The following is a 10,150-nucleotide window of genomic DNA, read 5'->3' on the forward strand; positions in this document are numbered from 1 at the left end:
GGGGACTTGGGAAGAGAAATATTACTGGGTAAAATGTATCTGCCCTAAAGACATGAACTTTGACTCCATTTTGCTTCCAGTCATTTCTCTTTCACTGAGTCAGTTTGCTCTATCTGTTCATGGTGGGTTTGGATGGTGATTTACGAATTGCTAATATTGCCCCAATATGTTTCTTTACTCTAGAAGGATTACAAATAAAAACCTGAGATTTCTAAAAAAAAAAAAAAAAAAAAAAAAAAAAAAAAAAAAAAAGACTGTGATATTGACAATTTAGGCCTTGGCTTTCTTCCCTTTATTTGGCATTCCTTGCCAAGTGGAACAAAACACACATTTCAGGGTAGGTAGGATTTGCTCTGTCTCTTCTTTCAACTGACAATATGACATACGCACATAGTAAACCTTTCAAACAGTACAAAGATTAACATTTATAGTAAAATATTAATTCTCCTCTCACTGTAAATTCTAAGTCCTGCAGTCCTCTCGGGAAGTAGCCTCTGCTGAGCTTCTTTTACATGCCTTTTCTATGCATATGAATATATATTTTAAATACATATAGATGGTATGTATCTTAAACATCAAAAAGAATCTCTTCTCGCCCCTTCCTTTGCGGAAGCACCATGGCGACGGGGACCCTGTACACATATCCTGAAAACTGGAGGGCTTTCAAGGCCCTCATTGCTGCTCAGTACAGCGGGGCTCAGGTTCATGTGCTGTCCGCACCACCCCACTTGCACTTTGGCCAAATCAACTGCACGCCTGAATTTCTCCGCAAATTTCCTGCCGGCAAGTTTCCAGCATTTGAGGGTGACGGTGGGTTCTGTGTGTTTGACAGCAATGCCCTATGTGAGCAATGAGGAGCTGCGGGGAAGTACACCCGAAGCAGCAGCCTAGGTGGCGCAATGGGTGAGCTTTGCTGATAGTGGTAGAGTGCCCCCAGCCAGTGCCTGGGTGTTCCGCATCATGGGCATCATGCACCACAACAAGCAGGCCATTCAGAATGCAAAGGAGGAAGTGAGGCGAATTCTGGGGCTGCTGGACGCTTACTTGAAGATGAGGACTTTTCTGGTGGGCGAATGAGTGACTGGCTGTTATCAGAGTCGTCTGCACCCTGTTGTGGCTCTATAAGCAGGTCATAGAACCTTCTTTCCACCAAGCCTTTCCCAATTTTGTAATATATTTTATTGTATTTATAATATATATCATTATTATAATATATAATTTATATATAAAATATATGTTATATATCTATATATAATTTATATATAAAATATACGTTATTATATCTATATATAATTTATATATTATATATAATATGTAAAATATTTTGTAATATATTGTAAAATATTAAAGTAATATAATATATAATATATTTATTATATATATTATAACCGCTGGTTCCTCACCTGCATTAACCAGTCTCAGTTCTGGGCTGTCTTGGGGGAAGTGAAACTGTGTGAGAAGATGGCCCAGTTTGATGCTAAAAAGTTTGCCGAGAGCCAACCTAAAAAGGACACCCCGCGGAAAAAGCAGGGTTCACAGGAAGAGCAGCAGAGCCCCAGGCTGAGTGGAAGGAGGAGAAAAAGGCAGCTGCCCCTGCTCCAGAGGAGGAGATGGATGAATGTAAGCAGGTGCTGGCCGCTGAGCCTAAGGCCAAGGATCCCTCCGATCACCTGCCCAAGAGTACCTTTGTGTTGGGTGAATTTTTATTTTATATTGATTGATTGATTGATTGAGGCGGAGTCTCACTCTGTCACCCGGGCTGGAGTACAGTGAGTGGTGTGATCTCGGCTCAAGGCAACCTCCACCTCCCCGGTTCAAGCGATTCTCCTGCCTCAGCCTCCTGAGTAGCTGGGATTACAGTTGCCTGCCACTACGCCCAGCGAATGTTTTGTATTTTTAGTAGAGACGGGGTTTCACCATATTGGTCAGGCTGGTCTCGAACTCCTGACCTTGTGATTCACCAGCCTTGGCCTCCCAAAGTGCTGGGATTACAGGTGTGAGCCGCCGCACCCGGCTGTGTTGGATGAATTTAAACGGCAAGGACTCCGACAAGGACACACTCCTTGTGGCACTGCCATATTTCTGGGGGCACTTTGATGAGGATGGCTGGTCCCTGTGATACTCAGAGTATCGCATCCCTGAAGAACTCACTCAGATCTCCATGAGCTGCAATCTCATCACTGGAATGTTCCAGCGACTGGACAAGTTGAGGAAGAATGCCTTCACCAGTGTCATCCTCTTTGGAACCAACAGTAGCAGCTCCATTTCTAGAGCCTGGGTCTTCTGAGGCCAGGAGCTTGCCTTTCTGCTGAGTCCAAATTGGCAGGTGGACTATGAATCATACACATGGCAGAAACTGGATACTGGCAGTGAGGAGACGTAGATGCTGGTTCGAGAGTACTTTTCCTGGGAGGGGGCCTTCCAGCATGTTGGCCAAGCCTTCAATCGGGGCAAGATCTTCAAGTGAACGTCTCTTGCCAACGCCTACCTGCTTGCACCTGCCCCTTCAGGGAGACGGGGGTCATTAAAGGAAACTGAACATTGTAAAAAAAAGAGTCTCTTCTCTCCCACATGGCTTCCTTCCTTTGGACAACTTTCTTAATCTCTGCTTGTTTCAGATGCCTCATCGATATAAAATTAACATCACAGAATTAATTTGGAATTAATTTGTATTTTTAATAAAGGTCCTGGAAAGGTATCTGACACAAAACGGAGCACTTTGTGTTAGCTATTATTGTTATTTACACTTTTGCCCAAGATCTTGCATTGATAATGGACATAATTACACTTGGAATCCAAATTATTCCAAATTTTTAAAAAAGTTCTATAATACAGACTGTAGAGACGGGGTAATTAGCTGGGCATAGTGATGTCCGCCTGTGGTCCCAGCTACTTGGGAGGCTAAGGGAGGAGGATCTCCTGAGTCCAGGGGGTCGAGGTTGCAGTGAGCCGTGATTGTGTCACTGCACTCCAGCTTGGGTGACATGGCAAGACCTTGTCTCAAAAACAGCAACAACAACAACAACAACAACAACAACAAAACACCAAAATCAAACAAAAAACAGACTGTAAAACACTTCATGAATACCCAGATTTGTGCTAAATTCAAAATAGGATTAAAAAATCCTTTAAGCATATGCTTAGACTATATAGCGTATTCACTACAGAGCAAAATGTACCTTTCCTTAGATACTTTTGCTTTAATTATAAATAGTAGAAGAAAATAAAGAAAAACACATAGGCTTTTTGTGGATTTCTTTGAATTTGTCCATTTGCTAATTTATTCATTCACTGTTCACTTCATCTGTATCTGACACAGACCTACATGAAAAAGAGGCAAATAAAATAGGCACAGTCTTTATTATCATGGAATTTGCAGGATGGGGGAGAAGACACTCCATAGTGAAATAATTATATATATGATATTGAAACAAAAGGTGAAATGCAAGGGGCGTGTTTGTGAGTGTGTGTGTGTGTGTGTGTGTGTGTAAGTATATGTATATAACCTGGTCTAGTCTTGGGTGTAGCAGAGGCATTTTCTTTGGAAGTCTGAAGGAAAAATATTTTGATCTAAGAATTTTATTTCCACCAAATTTGTCATTTAATTCTGAAAGGAATACAATTATTTTCTATTATTGAAAGGCTTATAAAATACACCACACCACTCATATGCTCGCCTAACACACATTATTGGATGATATATTCCAATAGAACCTCTTTCTCATTCTCTCCTTTTCTTGACAAAGCCCTTTTTTCTTCCTGTTTGTACAGAAATACACAAAGTCAAAGTGGAGTTCTTCCAAAAGTTTTTGTTTTCTTACTTATAGAGTTTGTGTTAATTTATGCTAGTGTTTTAATTTTAGTGTATATTGTTACTAAGCATTTAATTTTATATACAATAATTATATATATATATAAATAAAAATGTTAGGCTTGTGGTATATCTATGAAAGTAAAAACAATGATCCGAGTTCACATAAAGTAACCATAATTTACTTGATCTGTCTCATACAGGTGCATATTTCAATATTACAAATGTAAACTTTTGCTATTAGACAATATACTGCAATGAATAAGCTTGTGCATACACAGGTTGAGTATACCTTATCTGAAATGCTTGGGACCAGAAGTGTTTTGTATTTTGTATTTTGGAAATTTGCATATGCCTAATGAAATATCTTGAGGAACCCAAGTCTATACACAAATTCATTTATGTTTCATATACACCTTCTATACATAGCCTGAAGGTAATCTTATACAACATTTTAAATAATTTTGTGCATGAAACAAAGTTTGTGTATCCTGAACCATCAGAAAGCAAAGATGTCACTCTCTCAGCCACATTTGTGAACAATCTGTGGTTGCCATCATTCCTGACTCTGAATTTATATGCTGCCAATAAGTAATCATTGTTTTACTCTTATTCCCACATAAGTACATAACAGTAAAATATGTGACATAGCCTTCATATAGTGAAAAAATGATGTGTTCAGGGTAACAAAGCAGTGCAGTAGCATCATCAGAACACTTGCTGTTGAACAACAGCAACAACAGACAACAGCAAACTTTCAGTCTCCACATAGGCATTCAAAAAATGTAGGATTTTAACCATTTCAGACTTTTTTTTATTCAAGATACTCAACCTATATATCATTTTTCACCTATGCAAGTATATGTGAGAAATATGTCATATGTTGGATTGTTGTGTGAAATATTTCTGCAATTTTGATAGTTACTGACAAATTTTTGTTCATTAGAATCACACCAGTGTCTATTCCAATCATCAGTATATGAGGATACCTGTTTTCCCATAGCCTCACTGATGGAGTGTTTTCTTGAACTTTTCAGTTTTTGCCAGTGTGGTAAGATAAAATGGCACCTCAGAGTAGGCTTAATTCCTGTTTTTTCATTATTAGTTAGAGCATCTGTTTATGTTTAAAGACTGCTTGCATTTTTTTTATTTCCATAACCTTTGCCCATTTTTCATTTTTTCTTATTTTTAGAGATTTATATATTCTAACAAGAGTCCATGTTTGTCTGTGACAGAATCATAAATATTTTTTCTGGGTTGCTCTTTGAATTTATTTATGGTATTTCTTGATGTGCAAAAAGGTTTTTCTTAAAGTTTCTTATGTGGTGAAATTTTTTTTTCATAATAGAACTGATTTATTTATAAAATAAACTTATTCTTACTGTACTTGGCCTGATTATTTGCATGAAGTGCAGCAAGAATAGTTATTTTTCACTTAGGCTTTTTAAATTGGCTTTGACAGAACTCTGTTCGATGAAGAATCTCAGATAAGACTTTTAAAAAGTTGAGCCTAGCCATGGGTTTGTACCCTCAAATACTTATGAGTTGGGCAAATTCCTATGTGGTGAAAATTATCCGTCTTTTCTGTGAGAGTTCTGAATCTCAAGTCATGGTTAGATCATCTTTTTCCACTCTAAGTTTATATAAAAGTTCTCCGTAGTTTCCTTCAGTACTTCAATAGTTTCTTTATTTTTATAATTGAATCTCTGCTTGTAGTTATTAGTTGTGAAGTGCATCAGAAAAGAATCCAACTCTAATTCTATTACAGATCACTAGAGCAGAAATCTGCGCGCAAGGGGAGTTTGGCTGTAGCTTTGAGGAGGGCTTCCAAGAAGCTGCAACCCAAAAGTAAAGGTCAACTGGATAGATAAACACCCTCGCAAACTCTCGAGTCAGCTTTGGGACATTTCGGTTTCTGAAAGTAGATAAAGGAAATCCCATGTTTATATTGCTCCGGCAGAAACAAAAGATAGATCATCTCTAGAGGAAAGTGACTCCATCTTAGGTCAAGTAAAATTATTTATGCAGCCAGTTTTGCAAATACAAGGTCTGGAACATAAGAGTATCCAAGATATCCAGGCATATAAAGGGGAAAGACTAACTGAACAAAATCTAGCAGAAACAAGCATCAGAAAAGATTCACAGGGCTCCAGATACTGGATCTATCAAAACCCCTAAAATAACAATTTTACTCTGCTAAAGGACACATAATATAAACTAGAAAATCTGGCAGAGAACTGAAAACTATAAAATATTGAAATTTTAGGACTAAAGTATCATAGTCAAATTTGGAAATGATAAAAGTTTAGCAGCACATTAGGTACTGTTGAGAGTAGCATTTATTAATTATTAATAATACACTGGTTAGAAGAAGATACCCAGAATGAGCATGGGCACTTCAAAACAGAAAATAAGAGTTTAAGATATGTAAGTGGAATTATTTAGAGAGAGAAGAGAGGTAATGCAAATTTAAGAGAAATACAAGAAAATGTTAAAAGCAGCTGAATTTAAAGAAGACAGATGAACTTAAAAGCAGCAATGATCACTGGCAAGTAACTTCTTGCCAGGAAAAGAATGCCAATCAAAATACTTTATTGAGTGAAAAATTTCACTGAGAATGAAAATGAAATATATAAATTTTTGGATGAACAATAACTGTGAACATTTGTAATCAGTAACACAGCACTAAAGGAAACACTAAAGGGTCTTCAAGCAGAAAAAAAACTCCAGATGAAAATGTGCAGGAGGAAAGAAGAAACAATGGAAATTGAAATTGTGTGGTTCAAACCACTTTAATTTCCATTTTTATTTTAGTCGAATTTCTGTAATTAGGTTATTTCTGTCTCACTGACTTTTTTTTTTCATGATTTCTTTGGCAATTCCCTACGTAGATCCTCAAGAAAGTTTGTAGAGACAATATTTCTAGAATTATTGTACATTACATTTGTAGGGCAGCTTGTCCTACAAAATGTGGCTTCATACTTTATATCCTGGTTTTAATAAAGCCTGAGCTTATGCTTTCTCTTTTAATTATCTTTTAGATATTGCTCAATACTATTCTGGTGTTTTCTATAGCTGCAGAGAAATTTGAATCCTACCTTATTTTTTCCTCCTATTTGTTTCTGTATTGTTAAAGTCTAATAACTTAACTAGATTGTAGCTCAGTATTAATCATTCTGGGTCACTTCTCTAGCTGACAGTGTGTTCTTCTAGTATGTGTACTTAATAAAATTTTTCTAGAATTATATAAATATTTATTCATTTGTTCAAGACTCCCATTATTATTTTGCCTGTCTTCTATATTTATTACAGTTCCTATTTGTGTCTGCGTCTCCATTCTTCACGCTTGACACTTAAACTTTTACACTCTGTGCCCCCTACTATATCTTTTTATATGTTTCTGCTCTCCTTTGCGTTCCTTCAAATTTTGTCTTCATTTTTGCATTTTTTTTCTTTCTTTCTACTTCTGTCCCAAGTTCTAACAGATCACATTTTATTTCTTCTGTTGTTTCACTCACTATCCTTGTTCTGGATTCCTGTATTTCTGTTTTTGACTTCCTTTACAACATGAATGGCTTCATTTAATATTTTAAAAAATTATGACAAAATAACTAGCACAGTTTGCATATTGCTTATGACTTTACTTTCTGAATGTTCTTCGTCTATTGTTAACATTCATTGCTATTTTCCACATTTTAAAAGCATCTTCTAAATGCTTTATTTCTGTGAGCCATCTTTCTCTGATTTTTGGTGCTTTGGTTGGCTTTTATTTTTATAATGCTGTCCAAAATCTTAATTTTATTCTGAGTCAGAACTTTACTATGTGAATTTTTATAAATACTCAATTCGAATTTATCTATCATTTCATTCCATGTATTTATGGAGAGCTTACTGTATATCAGTGTTCTTTGCTTTCTCAGCATTTATAAGATTAGAAAAGGGAAAAATTAAATAAATGCATCCAATACAGTGTGTGCTAAGTACTATGAGAGAAGAAATATAGGATATTATGAAAGCACATTAAGAATATTAAACATTTATGTTCTTCTAATATATTATTACACAAATCCTACATTTTTGGAAGCATAAAAAATTCTATCCTTAGCAAACTAATGCAGGAACAGAAAACCAAATACTTCATATTCTCACTTATAAATGGGAGCTAAATGGTAAGAACTTCTGGACACAAGGGGGCCTATTGGAGGGTGGAAGGTGGGAGGAGGGGAGGATCATGAAAAATAACTAGTGGGCACTAGGTTTAATACCTCGGTGATGAAATAATCTGCAGAACAGATCCCCATGACACATGTTTACCTATGTAACAGACCTGCACATGCACTCCTGAACTTAAAAGTTAAAAAATAATTGGGGCAACAGTAGTCCCAATTTATTTTATGGACAAATAAAAACAAAATAACAGCCAAAAATTATCTCATAAATTTCTAATGTTTGGAAGAATCAAGAAACTATTTCTAGAGAAAGGAATGTCTAAACTGAGATTCAAATCAAAGAGTGTTCCAGGCTGAAGTCACTGTTCATTATGGTATATAAAAACAAGAGAGAACAAGAGAGCTAGGTATTGACAGATGAGTTCCATTGCTTTGTTTCTATTTTATCAATCCATAAATAGAATTTATCTATTAAACCCCAAATGTTAGAGGAACAAATTGTATTTTAAATAGGGTTTATTATCTCCTTTTAGAGCTATTCTCAGAGGCAGGAAAAAGATGAAAATGCATCTTTTAAAAATATTCTCTTTCTGTGAGAAATTTTAGATTAAATAGTTAATATTCAGAGTTAGAAGATTTCAGGTAACAAGATATTTTGGCTGACATTCCAAGAAGAATTTGGAAAATGCTTCCTTTGGAAAAACCCTTGTTAGTTAATGTCATTGCTCTTAATTTTAGTAACTACCTTATTGTGCATCATTTACCAACATGATCCTGCCAGTCTTTGTCTGCCTAACACTTGTACTAGCCAAACTTTGAAGTTTAAAATATCTGTAGAATGAAGTGAAGGCAGCTGTTGAGTGCCTTCAGTATTATCCCTTTGAAAGTAGTGTTTTAGGTCCTCATTCATGGATTCTTGCAGTAAATTGCACATTTCACACTACAGGCTGCTATTAATCCTTTTATTTTCTTTAACAATTATCACCTCCATAAGACTGCATTAATTTCCCCAGTATTTCTCTTCTGTACTACAAAATTCTAAAAGGAATGGCAGCGTTTTCGCCTGATGGGTTAAGAGTTGCCAGCTAATTTCTACTATTATGAAATCCATATGACAAATTTGCAGCATGACAGCTGCTGGACAGCATTCAGGCTGGCCTGTTGGGTCCTAGTTTATTTCTTTGTGTAGAGAAGATACACGAACATTAACTAACCTATCATACTTATGCCACAAATGTCAAAGTCTTGTTATAATTAAATCCTTATAGTATTTCTTTTTATGTGTGAAAATGAAAACATATTTGGGCAACTGTAAATGCATGCTTTTTATTTTTAGAATTGAAACTCAGGTTGTTTATTTAATTTGTCTGGCAAAGAAAAAACTGTGAGGAGGAAAACAGAACCACAAATTCATGGTCTCTTTCTCATTCATCCTGAGTTTCCAAATATAATCCTTTTTGTAACTGAGGGCACACACCCAGAGAGTCTAGAAATTTGCAAATTATGATAAACTGCAAGTAGTAATGCGAATCCTTCTTAGTCAGAATAAGAGAATAATCTGACAAATATGAGTTAAGCTGTTTTAAAAACTAATCCTGTTTTTTCTTTTTCAAAGCATGTGGGTGAATAAAGAAAAGCTAAAGAGGCTAATATTTTATTCCAAGATCCTCTAGGGTCAAACTGGAAATGACAGAAGGGATAAAAATGGGGGGGGGGGGGGGAAATGACTCTTTGGCTGAGTTAGCTTTCTGTTTCAGAGCCTAGTAGATGTTTAAAGCTCTTCCTTTCATGTGCACTTTCATAGATTCTCGTCATGCAGGTAATGCAGTTTTCTCTGCCAGGCCTTCTACCTTCCTACTACCCACTTCCTGGTTTTCTGGTGGTCTGCTTTACTTAAACTTTCTCTGTGTATCCAGCATAGCGTGGTGTTTAAGATAACTGAACTGGGGTGCTGGAGTTCAAATCCTGATTCTACTGCTTACTAGTTGTGTGACCTTGCACAAGTTATTTAATATCCCTTGCTTCATTTTCTCTATCTGAAAATGGGGATGATAATAAGTAGAACTAATTTCATGGATATGCTGAGAGGAAACTTTCTATCTAAATACCTATCAGATCATCTGATCTATCCATCCCATAGAACCATGGTGTAGGTATTTATTATCATTAT

At 36.1% G+C, this 10,150-nt stretch overlaps 1 pseudogene; it reads left to right on the forward strand.

Annotated features, from left to right (window-relative positions):
* The first annotated feature begins 488 nt into the window (after positions 1-488).
* Positions 489-2,564, forward strand: LOC472501 (elongation factor 1-gamma-like; annotated as a pseudogene).
* The last annotated feature ends 7,586 nt before the right edge of the window (positions 2,565-10,150 follow it).

The sequence above is a fragment of the Pan troglodytes genome, chromosome 6, assembly GCF_028858775.2.
Source record: "Pan troglodytes isolate AG18354 chromosome 6, NHGRI_mPanTro3-v2.0_pri, whole genome shotgun sequence".
NCBI lineage: Eukaryota > Metazoa > Chordata > Mammalia > Primates > Hominidae > Pan > Pan troglodytes.